We start from the raw sequence: 20,457 nt of genomic DNA, 5'->3' as shown, positions 1-20,457 counted from the left end.
AATGATAGGGAATCCAAGCAAAGATGTGACCACAGGCATGAGTCCCACAGCTGGATAAATTGCATCCTGTTCCCATTTACAAACTGTGACTAAGTTATACCTCAGAGATAGCCCAACCCCTGAGGTAAGGAAGTAAGAGGTGAGGAAGCCAGGCTTTCATACTCGACAGTCATGGTCGGACTGCAGGCAGGGACCGGAGCAGTAAACTTCCAGGCACTTCTGCTCTCTGCATCGGTGGGCACCTCAGCCCCAGTGGCCCCAGGGCAGTTCTCTGAAGAGGAGCCATGGCCAAAGCACATCTTAGGGCGTGCGGCCACCCCTCAGAGAAAATACAAAAGGGTATCCAAGGAGTCTGGGTGGAGCCTCAACATTACCCACAGAATCCAGGATATTTTCTACAAAGACTGGCCAGTGGTGACTAAGATGTGTGTGCAACTTCTTTTATTCTTAAGGAGTACTTCCAGCACTTAACACACAGAAAAAAAGAATATATTTTATATATGTACACGTGTGTAAATTTAAGTACATCTAGATCTACTTTTTTTTTTTTTCTTTTTAATGATTGGAAAGGGATGCCTGGGTGGCTCAGTGGGGTAAGCGTCTGACTTAGGCTCAGGTCGTGGTCCCAAGGTGCTGGGATCGAGTCTCACATCAGACTTCCTAGTCGGTGGGGAGCATGCTTCTCCCTCTGCCGCTCCCCCTGCTTGTGATCTCTGTCTTAAATAAATAAAATCTTTTAAAAAAAATGACTGGAAAACATTCTATTACATGTATTGATTAAATTTATTTTTCCATTCACCACCGATGGACATTTCTGTTTATCATTTTAATTATTTTTTTAAATAAACTATGTTCCACAAATACCTTTTACATGTGCATTTGAAAACGTCTCCACATATGTGCACAGGAAAAATTGCTAATAATGACTACTTGCAACTTTGTTTCAGCGATACTGACGTAGACATATCAAATTGTTGGTGCCCCTTTTTGGTCTCAAGAAAAAATTCTTATGGTAAACTTAAAAGCTTAAGCACTAGAGATTAAATTAAAGGTCTTTGTGTGTTTTGAAAACATCTTTGAATGGCAATATCGTTAGCACAGTCATCCCATAATAACTAAAAGTGGGCCTTGATTAAATTTTCATCTTTTAATCTCTCACTGCTTCTTATTTCATAGTGTTTAAAAAAACCTAAGGTGTGGTAGGCAAGGCTAAGCCCAAAGAACTCAGCACTAAGTCTGATTTGGATCAAGTGAAGTAAGTTTCTCTACCTTGGTCACGACGGAGCTGTTGGCTAATCATTACAGAAGGCAGCCAGCCTTCAAGATATAACCAGTCCTTTATGTGAGTTTTTATAGATTGATTATGTCCCCAGATTAGTGGCAATTTTTTGTGTGTGTGTGACAAACATATGAAACTGCTAAACACAAATGTTCTCGCTCTAGGGTGTATCAAAAGCTTTTAAAACGTGTATGCCTCTTGAACAGTATTAGACTCAGCTATTTCACTTACAGTAATTTTTTTTCTAAGGAAATAGGTATTAAGTAAGCAAAGATGTAATTACAAGAATGTTCATCCTGACATTTTTTATAACAATGAAAAAAGAAATAAGTGTCCATTATTAATTATTATTAAACATTAATGATTAAATAAAGATGCAACCAGGCAATGCAAAATAAAAAAACCTGCTAATATTGAGATTGTTGAATGAAAGAGAACATACACTTTTATTTTTGAAGCTATTGCCCAAATGTCCACCAGCAATACTGCAAACCCTTTCGCATCCCATCAACAACATATTAAGAAAACACGTTGACCAACATCCTCACCAAGATTACTGATTAGATAGATCATCAATCTCTAATTTTTGCTTTCTGAAATTTTTTAAAAGATAAATTATTGTTTTAATTTACATTTATTAATGGAGTGATTGGACATTTTTCTATATGTTTATCAGCCATTTGTCTTTCTTTTCCTTTGAAATGTTTCATCATATCTTTTGATCACTTCCTATTAGTTTTCAATCTCTCATTGATTAATGCCTATTTCTAGAATTTTTATTTTGCTCAACTCTTCTGTATTCTCTAGAAATAAACCACTTTGATCTCTGTAATTTCACAATATCTTTTTAATTTCTGATACCTACTCAATACTTAACTGCTTCAAAAATTTTCTGGATATTTTCATAAGTTTATGTTTCTAGAGAAAAACTTGGTATTATTTTGAGAATTTATCTATGCAAGCTTGTCCCCATATTAATTATATTCTTAATCATAGGTTAATTTATGAATAATTGTCATGTTTAACACACCAGATTTTCCTTTTGAAGAGCACTGTGTCTCTGAATTTACTAAAGTATTTTTCAATTTTATAACTCTCAGTCGAGTTTTAAGGTTTTATTCATAGCCATGCCCATTCTTGTTAAATATGTACCAATGTATAATCATTTGATTTGCTTTTCAGAATAAGATAGTTTCTTTTTTTTAATGAAGTATAATTAACATTCAGTGTTATATTAGTTTCAGGTGTGCAACATGGTGATTCAACAACTCTGCACATTACTCAGTGCTCCTCATGGTAAGTGTACTCTTAATCCCTTCACCTATTTCCCCCACCCCCTACCCACTTCCCTTCTATTAACCTCCTGTTCTCTGTATTAAGAATCTCTTTTGTCTTTTTTGTTGTTGTTGTTCATTTGTTTTGTTTCTTAAATTCCACATATGAGTGAAATCATATGGTATGTGTCTTTCTGTGACTGACTTATTTCACTTAGCATTATACCTTCTAGGTCTACGCATGTTGTTACATATGGCAAGATTTCATTATTTTTTATGGCTGAGTAATATTCCATTGTATATATATTCCACATCTTTATCCATTCATCTATGGACGGACAGTTGGATTGCTTACATATCTTGGCTATTGTAAATAATACTGCAATAAATGTAAGGGTGTATATACCTCTTTGAATTAGTGTTTTCATTTTCTTTGGATAAATACCCAGCAGTGGCATTACTGGATCATATGATAATTCTATTTTTAAATTTGAGAAACCTCCATACTGTTTTCCATAGTGGCTACACCAATTTGCATTCCTACTACAGTGCACAGGGTTCCTTTTTCTCCACATCTTCACCAATACTTGTTATCTTGTGTGTGTGTGTTTTTTTTTTATTTTAGCCATTCTGACAGATGTAAAGTGATATTTCATTGTGGTTTTAATTTTCATTTCCTTGATAATTAGTGATGTTGGGCTTCTTTTCATGTGTCCAGTAAGGAAGAAGTAAAACTTACTCTTTGCAGATGATATGATAGTATATGTAGAAAACCCTAAAGGGGCCCCTGGGTGGCTCAGTCGTTAAGCGTCTGCCTTTGGCTCAGGTCATGATCCCCGGGTCCTGGGATCGAGCCCTGCATCGGGCTCCCTGCTCCGTGGGAAGCCTGCTTCTCCCTCTCCCACTCCCCCTACTTGTGTTCTGTCTCTTACTGTGTCTCTCTCTGTCAAATAAATAAATAAAAATCTTAAAAAACAAAACAAAACCCTATAGACTCCACCAAAAAACTACTAGAACTGATAAATTCATTAAAGTTGTAGGACACAAAATTTAATATGCAGAAATCTATTGCGTTTCTATGCACTAATAATGAAGTAAACAGAAAGAGAAATTAAGAAAATAATCCCATTTATAATTGCACTGAAAGAATAAAATACCTAAGAATAAATTTAACCAAGGAGCTGTAAGACCTGTACTCTGAAAATTATAAAATGTTGATAAAAGAAACTGGAGATGACACAAATAGAAAGATATTCCATGCTCATGAATTGGAAGAACAGATATTGTTAAAATGTCCATACCATCCAAAACAGTCTACAGATTTAATGCAATCCCTATCAAAATACTAACATTTTTCACAAAACTAGAACAAATAATCCTAAAAGTTGTATGGAACCACAAAGGACCCTGAATAGCCAAAGCAGCCTTGAAAAAGAACCAAAGCCAGGAGTATCACAATTCCAGATTTCAAGATATACTACAAAGGTGTAGTAATTGAAACAGTATAGCGGGCACCTGGCTGGCTCAGTTGGTTAAGCGACTGCCTTCAGCTCAAGTCATGATCCTGGAGTCCCAGGATCGAGTCCCGCATCAGGCTCCCTGCTCAGCGGGGAGTCTGCTTCTCCCTCTGACCCTCTTCCCTCTCGTGCTCTCTATCTCTCATTCTCTGTCTCTCAAATAAATAAATAAAATCTTTGGGGTGCCTGGGTGGCTCAGCTGTTAAGCGTCTGCCTTCGGCTCAAGTCATGATCCCAGGGTCCTGGGATCGAGCCCTGCATCAGGCTCCTTGCTCAGCGGGAAGCCTGCTTCTCCCTCTCCCACTCCCCCAGCTTGTGTTCCTGCTCTCACTATCTCTCTGTCAAATAAATAAATAAAATCTTCACAAAAAACAAAAAACTTAAAAAAAAAGAAACAGTATGATACTGGCACAAAAATAGACACATAGATCAATGGGACAAAATAGAGAATATAAAGCCACGCTTATATGGTCATTAATCTACCACAAAGGAGGCAAGAGTATACAATGGGGAAAAGACAGTCTCTTCAGTAAATGATGTTAGGAAAACTGGACAACAACATAAAGAATGAAACCAGACCACTTTCTTACACCATACACAAAAATAAACTCAAAATGAATTAAAGACCCATGAGACCTGAAACCATAAAACTCCTAGAGGAAAACATAAGCAGTAATTTCTCTGATATCAGCCATAGAAACATTTTTCTAGATATGTTTCCTCAGGCAAGGGAAACAAAAGTAAAATTAAACTATTGGGAGTACACCAAAATAAAAAGCTTTTGCACAGCGAAGGAAACCATCAACAAAATTAAAAGGCAACCTACCGAATGGGAGAAGATATTTGCAAATGATATATCCACCAAGGGGTTAATATCTAAAATATATAAAGAACTTATAAACCTCAACATCAAAAACCCCACAAATAATCCAATTAAAAACGGTCAGAGGACCTAAATAGATGTTGTTAATTTCTCTGAGTGTAATGACAACACTTCTTCATACTTTTGGCAATATCTACAAAAGTTTTTGTACTTTGTTTTTTGTTTGTTTGTTTTGTTTTTTTTGGCCATGCCAGCTAAGACCAAAAAAAAAAAAAAAATGACCAACACTTTTCATCTCACATATACCACCTCAGCAATATAGAAAAGACATGATTGGAAGATTCCACCCTAACAATCCCATTGTGCCATCAGCACTGAGTTATAGGTCCGTCGTTCAACATTTCAATCATAATTTATTTAAGATAATAACGGATATTCGTGTATTTACTAAAAGATGAGTTTACTTGTCATTTCCTATGAATTGACTTCCTTTGTTCTGTTATTAAAACATCAAACAGTCAACGATTATGTAAATCCTTGCTCATTTTAAGCAGGAGTACTATATTGTAGAGATTCATAAAACAGCTAATGAATGTTTATAACAGCATACAGTTAGCTGATAAAAGATTTGTTAAGGCGGTCCACAAGAAATTTAAGAGAGATGATTCAGATAGGAGCTATCAATCATCTCACTCTGTTCTCTTTTTGGGGACATGCCCCTCCTCTTTCTATTGGGAACATGGCCTTTTCATCTGAAAGTCCTAACTTCTTTTTTTTTCCTGTAATTTATTCCTTCAATTCATTTTTATTAAGAACCTAGTATATGCCAAGCACTATTGGAAACATAACAAAATAGATATGTTTTCTTCCTTCAAGTTACACAGTGTAATGAGGGAAACAAACAGGGAGTTAATATTAAAATATGGTGTGGTGTAATTAATCCTATACACAATACTATGAAAGCGGTTAGGGGGACAGAGCAAGGAGGGATGTAGGAATGTAAATTGGTGCAGCCACTGTGAAAAACAGTGTGGAGGCTCCTCAAAAAATTTAAAAAAGAACTACCATATGATCTGGTAATTCCACTACAGGTATATATCTGAAAGAAATAAAATCACTATCTCAAAGAGATATTGGCACCCACGTTCACTGCAGTTTTTTTTTCCACAATAGCCAAGACATAGAAACAAACTAAGTGACCATCAATGGATGAATGGAGAAAGAAAATATGGTAAACGCATACACACACATACACACACACAATGGAGTATTATTTAACCATAAAAAGAACAGGAGGAAAAAAAAAGAGAGAAGGAACCCCTGTTTTTTGTGATAACATGGCTAAACCATGGGGGCATGATACCAAGCAAAGTAAATCAGACAGACAGAAAGATAAATCCTGTAAAAGCTCACTTAGTTGGGGAATCTAAAAAAGTCAAACCAGTAGACAGAGTACATTGGTGGATACCAGGGGCTGGGGGTGGAGGGGGAGCTGTTAGCCAAAGGTACAAATTTCCAGTTATAAGATGAATAAGTTCTGGGGATCTAATGTATAAAATGGTGACTATAGTTAATAATACTGTATTCTATACTCAAAAGTCCCTAAGAAAGCAAATCTTAAGAGTTCTCAACACACAATAAAACTACATGAGGTGATGGAGGTGATAACTAACCTGATTGTGGTAATCATTTTATAATATATACTTGCATCAAATGATCATGTTGTACATCTTAAACTTACACAATGTTATATGTCAATTACATTTCAATAAAGCTGGGGGAAAAGAAGAAAAAGAAAGCTTTCCAGGAGAAGTCATGCTTGCGAATGATTGGGTGCTCTCCAGAGGAAAGAAGAAGCATCTTGACAGGCAGAAGAGGCAAAGGCCCAGAAAATGAGGGGCAACACCGCATCATGAGTAGCTGGACATAGTACAAGGTAGGAAATGTGAAGTTACGGGGCTGGAGAGAGACCTACCAAATTTTTATTTTGAAAAGATCACATTTTGCCAATTAAAAACCAAACAAACATGAAAAATATTCGGCTATCCAGTGTAAACATGACTCTCAAAATCTACTGAGGAAGGAGTTTCAGATTTCTATATATTGGTGTTTTGTCTCTGCAAGATTCGCCACGTGTATGGTCACTGCATTTCTGTAAGAAATGAATTACAGAGACCACAGTGCATTTTTCATGGACTTGCTTTTTCATAAAATACATGTAAGCCTAGGGATGCCCAACACTGAGAGAAAAGGGGCGCTGGGTGGCTCAGTCGTTAAGCATCTCCCTTCAGCTCAGGTCATGATCCCAGGGTCCTAGGATCAAGCCCCGTGTTGGGCTCCCTGCTCAGCGGGAAGCTTGCTTCTCCCTCTCCCACTCCACCTGCTTGTGTTCCCTCTCTTGCTGTGTCTCTCTCTGTCAAATAAATAAATAAAATCTTAAAAAAAAAAAAAAGACTGAGAGAAATGTTGGGCAAGAGGCACCTGGGTGGCTTGGTCGGTTAAGTGGCTGCCTTCAGCTCAGGTCATGATCCCAGGGTCCTGGAATCGAGTTCCACATGGGGCTCTCTGCTCAGCCGGGAGTCTGCTTCTCCCTCTACCCTTCCCCCTGCTCATGATCTCTCTCTCTCTCCCTCTCTCAAATAAATTTTAAAAATCTAAAAAAAAAAAAAAAGAAAGAAATGTTGGCAAAATCATCCACCCTAACTTGAATATTGGTCCCTAGAGGTATTTCCATTTTTTGTGGTTATTGGAATGATGGTACAAAATGTGCTCATGTTTAAGATCTATGCCCTGGAAGCTTGTTCCTTCTCTTTTGAGTGCTCATAGTCAATCAGCTGAGGCAAAGCATCTGAGAAGAAACTGCTGCCATACTCCATCAATGCAGCTCCTGATGACAAGCTTTTCCGGCAGTGCCCTTTTCCCTAGAAGGCACACCCAAACTGCGCAGTGACTCACTGGAGGGCTAGTTGGAGCTCCTCTAACATGACAACTAACGTGACACAAGTAAAAGGGTAGCAGGAAATGTGGCAGAAATGGATATTTTGAGCTGTTGAAGTCTATCTACATCACCTATTTAATCCACTCCAAATGTTTGGTGAGTTCCACAAGCTGACCCAACAGGGAATGGTATTGTGGATTCTCCTGGGTGACTGATAGCTGTGGCTACAAATCTTCCTTTTTACATTGCCTTGGGACATTTTTTCTGGAAGTGATAACTACCTGGGAGGCATTACCAAAAAATCTTTGCCACCAGGTACCTGAAGTACAATTTTAGATCAGAGCATAAGAAACTGAGATGACGTTGGGGTGCCTGGGTGGCTCAGTCAGTTAAGTGTCTGCCTTGTGCTCAGGTCATGATCCCAGGGTCCTGGGATCAAGCCCCAAATCAGGCTCCCTGCTCAGTGGAGAGTCTCCCTTCTCCCTCTGCCCCTCCTCCCCGTTCATGTGCTCTCTCTCTCTCTCTCATTCTATCTCAAATAAATAAATAAATCCTTTTTTTTTCCCTTGGCAAAGAACTTTATTAACTTTGTTTCAAACTTTATTCCCGGGCTTCTTCAGCTTAATTAGCTGCAAAGAATGAATTGTGTATAAGCAAGAACTGAAAAGAGCGGCAATGTCCAAGGGGCTTGGGCTTTAAATACTAGAGATCTAGATTTTATCAGATCCATGAACAAAATTTTAAAAAAGCAGTCATAATATAAAATAGCAGCTCCCAGTAACTTCTTCAAGTTTTATCTTCTTCAGAAGTTGACTCAATTCAGTTTGCTTCATTCTTGGAAGCTTCATCAAAATTCTCCACAAGATCTGGAACTTCATCATCATCATCCTCTCCAGTAGCAAGTGGTGCTTTTCCATCCACAGACTGTTTGGGCAGAGCTTCAGCCAGTCTTCTTAAACTAGTCAGACTGTCTGCACCAAGTTGGTTGAAGATACTGGGTGGCATTTCTGTCAGCTGTTTTGTCTCAGCGTGGCCTGTAATGGTGAAAGTGTTCGGCCAGCGACGCCTGAACTTTAGGGTTGTTAAAGTGGATCACTGGTCCTTGGTTTGTGAACATATTCACTTCTTCAATACCAGAGACATCGTTTACCCCTAACTTCTTTAAGGAGAGCTCAAGTTTTTTATCATCTGCTATCGCCCTTCTGTGAATCACCTTCTCCTTTCGGTGAGCAGTTCCTTTCCCACCAGTGCGCACTTGTGCTTGCAGTTTGGCGAGTTTCTCCTGGTTCATGATAGTTTCTTTCATCTTGTTGGAGCGGAAATGGGACCGCGTGGCAGAATAGGGTTGGCGCTCAGGGGGTCTTGGGCGGACCAGCTGAGATTAGGTGCACACACTCAGGGATGCAAGATGGCAGCTAGAGGGAGGCTGGAAGTGATCAATAAATAAATCTTTTTAAAAAGAAAGGAAGAAAGAAACTGAGATGATGAATGATAGTCCTGACTTACTTAAAATGTTGGAGCAATTTATTTAGGTCACTGAGGCCACCGTGACCATGGAATCTCTGCTTTCAAGGCTGGCTCCAGAATATATGAGCAGAAAATTTACACACAAAGGAATGAAAGTAGTAAATAAACACATAGATAAATGTCTATTCTCATTAACAATTAAAATAATATAAGTTAGGGGTCAACTTGGTGGCTCAGTGGATTAAGCATCTGCCTTTGGCTCGGGTCATGATCTCTGGGACTGAATCTCCCATCAGGCTCCCTGCTCAGCAGGGAGTCTACGTCTCTCTTCCCCTCTGTCCTTCCCCATGCACTCTCCCTCTCTAAAGAAATGAATAAAACAAAGCAATTTTTTTAGAAATTGTATTAGGAAAAATGAAAATTATCTTCACTATGACCTAGTAACTTTTCTACTGGAAATTTATTTTTGAAAAAGCAAAAGCTTTATGAATGAAGCTGCTAATCCTAACATACGTACCCATTAGAGCAAAATCTTACCAAAAACTTATATGTCTGACTCCATAGGAGTGTTCAAATAAATTATGGCTCATCAATTAGGTAAAGTATTGTAGAGACTGAAATAATAATTATAAACCTATAGAATAAGGAAACATGCATTACTTGTTTACAATTATATGTCATATTTATGCATAAACATTTGTGAATATTCATGAACAAATGATGAAAATAAAAATTTAGTTAGGATACTTTGATTTGATGAAATTATTTTTAAATAAAATTGTATTTTGTTGTTTTACATTATTTTTTAGAGATAAATGGGAATTGATATCTTTTTGATTTCTATTTTTATGTGTTAGGTTCAAAATTTTCAGGCTCCTTCCCTTATGCATTTGGTGAGTGGTGGGGGAAAGAATCTCAATTGTGATATTGCCTTGAAGGAAACATGTGTGTATACATGGCCGGATATTCAAATGGAGTAAAACCTGAAAATATAGGAAGGAAAAATTATATTCTCTTTACCTGCCAAATATAAGTCACAAAGAGTGCCTGAAGTCTTACTAGATTATCTGTGTCCCTCTTTTATGCCACAACACATACACTGAAAAAAAAAAAGTCCTCCCACCTGCCCAGATCAAAATGATATAAGTAAACCTTTTGTCAGTAGACAGAGTGTGTACAACCTGTTCTCCCTTTCCCTGATTTGCTGACAATGAGTCAACTTAGACAAATATGGAGGTCTTCATAAGAGCCTAGAAGAGACCATGAACTTTCCATATTGCTCCTGATGGTTTCAACAAAGCCCTCTAAGATATGGACCTCATACTTGTGACTTTATGAATTCTAATTTGACAGTATGCACATAACTAGATTTTCATGTGGTGGGACCTTGAGAAAAGTATTTTCAGAGCGTTGAGGGTATCATTCCTGACCAAAGGAAGCACTAAAAAAAAAAAAAATGTGTTAAATAAGAATATTTTCACAATTTTGAGCAATAAAGTAATGAAACCTCCTGGGGCACCTGGGTGGTGCAGTAGGTTAAGCGTGGGACCCTGGTTTCTGCTCAGGTTATGATCTCAGGGTCCTGAGATGGAGCCCTGGGTTGGGCTCTGTGCTCAGGGGGGAGTCTGCTTGGATTCTCTCTCCCTCTTCCCTCCACCCCTCTCCCCACCCCTCAAATAAATAAATAAATCTTAAAAAAAAAGAATTATAGTGTCTGTATTATTTGGAGAATAACACAGGCATTTTATTACAAGCTTTTATATACAAATGCCAGTCTCTTTTAGGGGCTTAAGGTATACAAAGGCAAATGTCATTGAATATAACAGATGAGTTAGTCAATCTGGAAGCTATTCTTAATTAGTATTAATATGATGATTTAATATTACATATGGCCAAACATATAAAGTCTTAATGTCTTTAAAAAATCAGTGCTTCTTTTTTTTTAAGATTTTATTTATTTATTTGTCAGAGAGAGAGAGAGCACAAGCAGGGTTAGCAACAGGCAGAGGGAGAAGCAGGCTCCTCACTGAGCGGGACCCAGGGATCATGACCTGAATCAAAGACAGACGCTCAACTGACTGAGCTACTCAAGCATCCCTAAAAAAATCAGTGCTTCTATTTTAGAGGCCCCAGAGTGAAGAAAAGTGTCTTAAGTAATACAGTTTTTCTTATGAAAAAATCTGAACAACCTTCCATAAAATATAATGCCACTTAATATAAATGAGAAAATAATTTCCTGTGGCCAACTTAGACAGCAAAGAGGCAATCTAGATATTGACCACAGACCGAGGCTCAACATTTTGCAACTAAGAAAAAGACTGAGAATATCACATGTCTGCTTGTCTCAAACTGCCCATGCTTTATCAGATGAGAGCATTTTAGTACTCTGGAGAGTACTTCCTCTCTCGTTAATCCGCATAAATGCTGAGCTTTAATTGGGAGCTCATTCCTTTAATTCTTGGGACCTTTGAGCGCTCTAATTTTGACATTTGCAAGATGGAAAGTTCCAGCAATGAAATGACTATGAAATGACTATGGGCTAATGAACCATGACTCACCCAGGCTTACATAGCATAGCTCTGTGGCTCCAGTCAGTGCTGAAACTAAAAACTGGAAGCTGATATGGTGGTAGCCACAGCCACTGATCCAGGCTTACCTTGTTTATTATGAAGAATGCCCCTGGATTATTCCCCCAAAACTGGAGAGGATAATGCCACTGTCTGCCAGGATTCCTTTAACTAGCTTGTAGTTAGTTAATGGATTACAAAAGAAAAAATAAATGGTACTATTCATTCTTATTCCTAATAATATGGGAACTTGACAAATCCCCCCAAAATGGGAATAATAAAGAAGATATTAATGAGTCATCATCTTATCAACTTACTGGTAATCCTCTTGCATCCAGCTTTTGGATGTGTGCCTGTATGCTCCTTCTCACTTGAGTGTCTTAAGCTTTGAAAGAGTTTAATTACTGCGGAGTTTGAAGTATTGAAATGTGACGAAAGACATAAATGTTTTTTCTCTGTGAGATCTAACCCATATGTTTTTTCTTTAATTTGGTAAAAACAGAAATGAAATAAAATGAGTTTTTCCATTTATCGGGTTTTTTTTTCACCATTTAAATGACTGTGTGTTATTTAACTTTTCCCCTCTATTTTCCTACACACCCTCTTCTCTAATTTAACTTTACCTAATTAGGGATTGGTTGCAACAAAATGCTTAATTTCTCTGTATCACAATTTCCTTTTGAAGCAAAGATAATCATAAAACTATGTTCTGCTGCAACAACAATTACAAATATTAATGAAGGAATGTATATAAATCCTTGAAAACAAATCCCAAAGTTCTTCACCCAAGATAAGATAGCATATTATTCTTACCAAAGCACACCAAAATGGCATTGGCTGCATGCTTTTATAACAGTTGTTATGCTTTGGGATGCAAATCGAAAAGTATCAGGTCTAGTCAACCCAGGTTATTTATTAATTCATGCACTGAAGGCCCAGAAGGATAAACTTGAGGGATGATTTGGTCAAAGTTCACGCCCTACTTCTTTGTGATTGATTCTCTAGGTTCTGTCCTCCACGTGCCGGCTTTCTCCTCAGCATCCCCTCCTACGTGGGAGAGTATAGCACTCTTGGGTGTATTCTACCTCGTTCACATGCAGGGTGAAAGAAGGCATCTCTTCTCATAGGCATCAAAAAGAAAGTTCTGAGTTCAATTCCAATTGGTTTCTTCTTCATGACATGCTTGCTTCTGATCCAATGCCTGGGAGCCATGTGTGGATTAGTTTCTGTCTGGATTCTGTAGCCATCCAAGAAAGTGTACTGTGGCCGAAGAGAAGGGATTGTTCTGAGTGCCTCAGAACAACCAGGGCTCACCCCTGGAGTTGGAGAGAGAATGACACAATTCAAATCACACTACAGCCACACAATAAAGGAAAGACAAGGTGGATATTGAAACAGCAAACAACTCTCTGCTATAACTCAGTTATAGCCATCAGTTCACATAAGTCACCTGAGTAAAAGGACTACTTAAGTATGAAATCTGCTGTACCTACAGGGTATTCCACTGTTATCAACAGATGAGAGATTAAGTAATAATGTTACTCATGTTCTTGCTCTATTCTTCTATTAAGAAAGAAAGAAAAGGATTCAGGGAAATTCTATTAACTGAAAGCTGACCAATATATTTTATATCATTCCTTTCATGCTACCTGTGAAATATTTAAATTTAAATCTTCTGTATCACAATAAATGGCTCAGATAAATTTTGACAAACTTTGAAATATTTGCTACTCCCACTAATTTGGGAAAGAACTATCGAGGCCTTAAGTGTGGAATGTGTGAGACACTCTCCAACAGCCTTCCCAAAGCCACCTCAAATCAATAGAACACGTAAGTAAAAGCAATGTGCTTTCTAGGCAAACATCGTACCAAGATAAACCACCTGATCCCTGCCTTCAAACAAGATTGCTGCCCTCAGCCTCTGTTACATAGAGTCTGGAATTGTGCCAGGCTGTGGCAGAGGCATGACACTAAATGCTTTAGCTACACTATCACAGACATGAATCTTAAAAGAGAAGGCTTGAGAAGTTGACCCAGATCAAGGGAATGTCACAGTCCCAGGAAATGATGAAGATGGACAAAGAGGGGCAGCCACGTACAGTTAGCTAGGAAATCTGGAGGGAAGAAGGGAGCCACTCAAAGATAAGTGGAAATGCCTTCCCAATTGGTCAGGAGTGTTTGCAGTTTTCTCATGTTTCATGAGATACATGAGACTGTCATGTATCATGTCCAAAAATGGAGGGACCCGGTATTCTATAGTCTATATTTAAAGAGATAGACTTTAAAGATTATTTATAAATTTAAAATTATTTCTTTCTCTAATGATACAAGTTTCATATACCCTAGGGGTTCTTACTGTGCTTGGATATTCATTTAATCTGAGCCTAACATATTTCTGCTAATTTATATTATAAAAGGGTCTCTAAGAACTCAAATGTCCTTAGACTACTCAAGCGTGTAGATACAAATGGGGCACAGTAACATTAATACTGAAATTTGACTAAGTATTTGCAGCTATTTACTATGAGATTTCAGGTGAAGTCCTCCCACATTTGATGGGGAGTCTCCAGGAGAGTTTCATCCATGTTCTCCTCCTTCCTCTAACACACTGGTGTCTGTTAATGCAAAGCCACATACGGATGATGGCTTGCTTGCCAATGTTACCAGCATCCTTGTGGAAAATATCACTCTTCCGGGGTTAATGACATCCATTACATACAGTCTTTCTTGCGCCAGATCTATTGTGGAAAAATTTGGTACCATTACTTTGTACCAAAAGCACAAGCCCCAGACTCAAACAGCCTGGCGTTCAAATCCAACAAACAAAGAAGAGGACTGTTATTTCATGGAGAAGAAGGAGGAAATTGGAAGGGTTTGTTTTGAAGAAAAGTCCATTGAAGAGTTCAGGGTGATAAGGCTTTCTCCATGGCTGAGTTGTAAGGTAGTAAATTTCATGTAGGAGATGCAATGTACATCTTTTTCTTTGGGGGCTTGTAATTGATGATTATTTCCTGTTGAGGATTCTTCTGTTGGGGATGTAGCTGACATCTCTGTAGGAGCCTGTAATTGACAAGTCTTTCTGTAATTGATGTTAAGTGGTAGGGCTCCCCTTTCTAGCCTCCCCACTCTACTTTGGTGAGGTTTCCCTTTATTAATTTTCACAATATATTTGGATCTGTTTTGTTTTGACAAGAATAGAATTTGTAAGATGTTAGAATTTACCATAATAACAGACAGTATTTATTATTTGCCTACTGTGTGTCAGGAACTTTATGTACCCTGTATTTAATCCTTATAACTGCAAGGTAGGTAATATTTTACCACCTGTTAGTTGTGCGAGAGTTGGTGAATTGCATAACTCCCTGCACCTGTGCTGTCTCATTTATAAATTGCAAAAGATACTGATGAAATGATACTTTACAATCAAAGTGTTTAGTACAATGTATGGCACTTAGCAATTACTGATAATTAGCTATCATTCCACTAAGAACCAGGGAAGATGTTCCTTTGACGATAGGGTTGGGTCACAGATAAGATACCACATTTATCTCATTTGCTCTTCTTAACTCTAGCTCCTTAAGTTACCTCGCGTATAATAATTTCTTGAGGAATGTACGGCTTCCAGACATTCTCAGGTATATCATGCTTTCTGCTTAAGAGATTGAACCAGTCCTTATAAATAAAGCCTAGAGTTTTAAATTCTCGAAAACCACAAATAGAAAAATCAAGGTTATTTTAAAATTTCTGTTTGTGGCTCAGTTGGTTAAGTGACTGCCTTTGGCTCGGGTCATGATCCTGGGATCCTGGGATCGAGCCCCGCATAGGGCTCCCACAGCTGTGCGGGGAACCTGGTTCTCCCTCTCCCTCTGCCTGCCACTCCCCCTGCTTGTGCTCTCTCTCTCTGTCAAATAAATAAAATCTTTTAAAAAATAAAATTTTTTAAAAATTTTGTTTGTGACAGAGGGACAAATTACCAAAGATCATCATAGCATGTTAGGTTAGAGCCTGACTAATTGGGGTTGCATTTCCACCCTGATCCTAATCTTCTGTGTGACCTTGAGCAAGTTACTTAAACTTCTTTAAGCTGAGCTTCAGATGTCTCATCTACAAAGTAGGGTAATAATGCACCACACCTAGGTTCAGATGATGTACTTTGCTGATACTGTTTGATACACAATAAATGTTGTTGCATAAATGTTAGCTACTTACAACAGATACTGTCACCATCAAAATCTGATACCTATAGGTTAAATGAGTATATATAGTAACATTATCCGATGTCTGAGATGGTGACCTGGTTATATCTGGGAAGATACAACAAATTTAAAAGATATCCCCTATCAGTGCCTCCCCACTGTCCCTTAAAAAACACACTCTTGCTCATAATTTCATCCCATCATTGAAAGAAGAAAAAACCAAAAGCATGTAACCTTACTTCAGGGAATGACTCCACCCTGGCTTTTGACTTGCCATCAGTAAAACAGCATGGAGGATGAGTGTCCAAATCACTGAGCAGTCCTCTCCTGTGAGCACCCCAAGTGCCAGAGCCTGGACAAGGAGGTTTCTTGCAGCATAATGGCAATCTGCTCCTTGCAGTTGCAGGAGAGATGGGGGAACAAATTAAAACCAACTCAAAAGGTGTAACAATCAAGGGGCTTTCTTGTATGAATCAAATAAAATTTGTAGGAGTCCATTGAGTTAGCTTAAAAAATGCCCTTTCTACATCATCAATTGAATAAAAAGATTCTTGTTAGATTTTTCTCAATTCCAGCCAAAGCTCCATTTAGGTAACAAATGATACTACTTAGTATCATATTAAATAATATCAACTTAATCAGAATAAAAATTGTAAAAGAAGAATGAGGAGGAGGGGGAGGGGGAGGAGAAGGGGGAGGAGGGGCGGGAGGAGGAGGAACACGAAAATTGTCCATTAAAGCACCAAACACCGTATGAGAGCTTGAGCTTTATCTGATGCTGATGCTAAAGATACAGCTAAACTCTGGAATGCTCCATTCAAAATCAGTTTTCCATGGCAGCTGTTTATTGAATGTTTTATTTGTGATAATATAATTTAGTTTTGGAATACATAGTACACACCATGGTACAAGAGGTCAAGCTAAGTTACAATTTTTGTTTTGGAAAGAGTCAAGAGAGGATCAGGAAGAATATCTTAATAATGTCCTATTTTTGTGGAAACATTTAAGCTTATTTTCAAAAAATCCATGGAAACCCTTCTTGGAAAAATTTAGTCAACAAGTTCAACTTATCTTAAAAATATGTTCAGGGTCTGGAAGATTTTTAAACATTTATGTGGGCCATATGTATACTATAAGTAAGACCAAATTGAGGTTAAATGAATTTATATGTCTATATTTAACCTGAAGTTGAAACTGACCAATAAAATCCATTAAAATAATATTTTGGCAGCTTGATTCAAATTGAGCTAATGATAAACTGGCAAAAACAGATTTTGTTGGTCCTGAAGTAGCCAAATATCTGTTTTAAATGGTCCCAACTGAATCAAAATTAATTTTTCTTAGACTCAGACAAAATACACTTCCTCTCCTCACTCCGAATACTTGAATGGCAGTTAGGGATGCTAAAATGTAACCAATGTCTTCTTTTCTTCCTTTGACTTCCTTTTGGTCATGAAATTTAAGAGCCTCTGAAGAAAAACTTAATAGCATTTGTTTTTCTTACCTCAGGCTCTCACTATCTTCACTGGAATTTCTTGATTTTTGTTTGTTTATATTTTCCTTTCCCACTCACATTGAGCTCATCCAATGAGCCCACCAATATCCTGCCTCAAAAGTCCATTTATTTCAGAGCTTACCACTGTCCTGGTTTCATTTTCCACAGTGGTCAGTCACCACATTTACCCAGAGGTCTCCAATCAGGCAAAGAGAAATGATCTAGAGTGAAGAAATTGAAGACGGGAAGTAAAACCACCCTGAAGTGCCTCCTGCTCTTTTCTCATAATTTTCTGAAAGTCGTATTAAAGAAAACACCAACTTAGTTAATGAAGAATACGTTAGTAAGTCTGGTTAATTTACCGTGGCTAACCATTGCTGTATTAATGAGTTTCAAGCTATAGACTTGACTCTCATTATCGGCTTTTATCTTTGCTGTGTTTGGTAAGACTTAAAAACTGTAAACCCAAAAGTTGTGTAAATAAAGGTATTCATAGAATCATCGTTTCTAATAAAAAAATAATCAGAAACCTTGTTTTCTAACAAAATGTTTAATTACAGTATATAATTTTTGTAAAATATATATTATATTGTATACAAAATATAATATATAGTTATGGGATATGTTATATTTGCATGGGATTTTTATTCAATAAATTTCATTCAATAAATTTTAAGATATTAAAATGAAAAAATGTATTTCACTAAGATTAAAATTATGTACTATATTATATATGTGTATATGTGTGTGTGTGTGTGTGTGTGTGTGTGTGTGTGTATATATATGTATATATTAAAGTAACCCGAAGGGAATAAACAAAAGGATAGTAGGTTACTTTCTGGAATTGCAGGTGACTTGTCCCTCAATTTTAAGCATCACTTTGTGTTATTTTACTATAAATAAGAAAATAAAGAAATTGGGAGAAGCACAACTCACTTTATATATATATATATATATCAGATATAAATAATAGTTAATATCATTTAAGAGGAATAATAAGTCACAAAAGTTTTCAGTAAGTAGATTGCATTTTCCTTACTTGCTTCAGATAAGCAACTGGTGATCAGGCCTGACGTTTATATTCTTGTATTTATTTATACATTCCATGATTTAGGTAATCCTGCCCTCCTACCTCAGGCTACCGTGATCCTGAGGATTTCTAAAACCTGGGTAGTTTCTTGACTTTAACACACGGAATGGCTAACTAGATAGAAAGTTGTTGACTAGTTAACAGAAGGGTAAAAAGAGAACTGAAGGTACCAGGGGGGTACAATGGCAGGCAACAGCTCATATCCTTAGGCTGTTGAAACAAAGAAGAAAGGCTGAGATTACTAAAACTTAGAAACTTGGAGGAGGAGCCCTGTGAAGATGAAACTTGTGAGGAAGAGGAGCTTGCAGCTCGACTGACGGCCATGCCTGTGAGCTGGGGGAAAGCTTCCTTGGGCCTGATTCTCCGACGTCTACAGAGTGGCCTTCTGAGTGCCCGGTGCCCAGAGTACTGAGGTACGAGGTGAGGGAACTGGTTCTGTAAGTGTTGGAGAAGCTGCAAATCGATTGCAGCTGCCTGCAAAAGGAAGCCTTGGAGCAACCAGGGTGAGTTGACCCTGCCTGGAACTGATACACGTTGTGCTCATAGTGGGGCCAGAACTGAATTGAGAAGAGATTTTAGTGCTCCCTTGCACACAGAATACAGAAAAAGTCAAGGCCCCAGAGGTTTAGAACATAAGCCAAAGGTGACATGATTTGGGCCCAGATTTCCAGAGTTACTGATCTACCCTAAGGGCCAATAAAATTGTTTAAAAAAAAGAAAAAAACTACTAGAAAATATTCTCATTAAATATTTCATTTTGAGTAAGGCAGCTTCAGATGGAGCATTCCCAATGACTCAAGATTTTTATGTGCTGTAAATGGAAGCCACTTAAAAGGCATGATTATCAGAGAATAAAAATACTGCTAATAAAATACCATTTTCATGTGTGAAAGTATTGAAATCTAAAAAGCGATACTCAATCTAGTAGGGTTAGGTAATAATAGTACTCATACATTGCTGGTAGAATCTAAAAAGTAAATTATATATTTTTTTTCAGAAGCTCAAAATGTTGAAACCCTTTGATCTTTCAGTCAGTGTGGTATGCACCCTAAAGTAATAATAAGAATTATATACATTGACTTATGTATAAAGAAATATCTTGGTGTGCTTTATAATAAAACCTGAGAACTGTAAGAATGTTCAGTCAGAAAGATGTGATAAAATATGACCCTACAATTATATGATAGATTTTTCTTCAGCCCTTAAAATAGATTTGTGGGGTCCCTGGGTGGCTCAGTTGGTTAAGCGTCTGCCTTAATCTCAGGGCCTTGGGATTGAGCCCCACGTCTGGCTCCCTACTTAGCACGGAGTCTGCTTCTCCCTCTCTCTCTGCCCCTCCACCCCACTCATGCTCTCTCCCTCACTCTCTCAAATAAATAAATAAAATCTTTAAAATATGTATATATTTGTTATATCCTATATTCCTATATATTAATGCTAATGTACAGTATTAAATTAAAAGGTAGGATAAACAGCATATGCACAATGTGATCTCATTAATAGAAACAAAATATGCACTGTGAACATAGAAACTAGAAGACTATAAATCAAAATTTAAAAGAAACTGTCCTTGATTTTCTGAATTCTTGGTGATTTCAATCTTCTCATGAATTTAACATTTTTCAATTTTCTTCATAAGCTTTCTATTTTTATAATTAAATCTATTTAAGTATTAGTACAAATAACTTGGAAGTGATTTTTTTTTATTTTTTAAAAGATTTTATTTATTTATTTGACAGAGAGAGAGAGAGACAGCGAGAGAGGGAACACAAGCAGGGGGAGTGGGAGAGGGAGAAGCAGGCTTCCTGCTG

General features: G+C 37.5%; 1 pseudogene; it reads right to left on the bottom strand.

Annotated features, from left to right (window-relative positions):
- Positions 1 to 8,650: 8,650 nt before the first annotated feature.
- LOC113924049 lies at positions 8,651 to 9,137 on the bottom strand (annotated as a pseudogene).
- Positions 9,138 to 20,457: the final 11,320 nt, after the last annotated feature.

This window comes from Zalophus californianus, chromosome 2 (genome assembly GCF_009762305.2).
Source record: "Zalophus californianus isolate mZalCal1 chromosome 2, mZalCal1.pri.v2, whole genome shotgun sequence".
In the NCBI taxonomy this organism is placed as follows: Eukaryota; Metazoa; Chordata; class Mammalia; order Carnivora; family Otariidae; genus Zalophus; species Zalophus californianus.
This window is presented reverse-complemented; position numbering and strand designations above follow the sequence as displayed.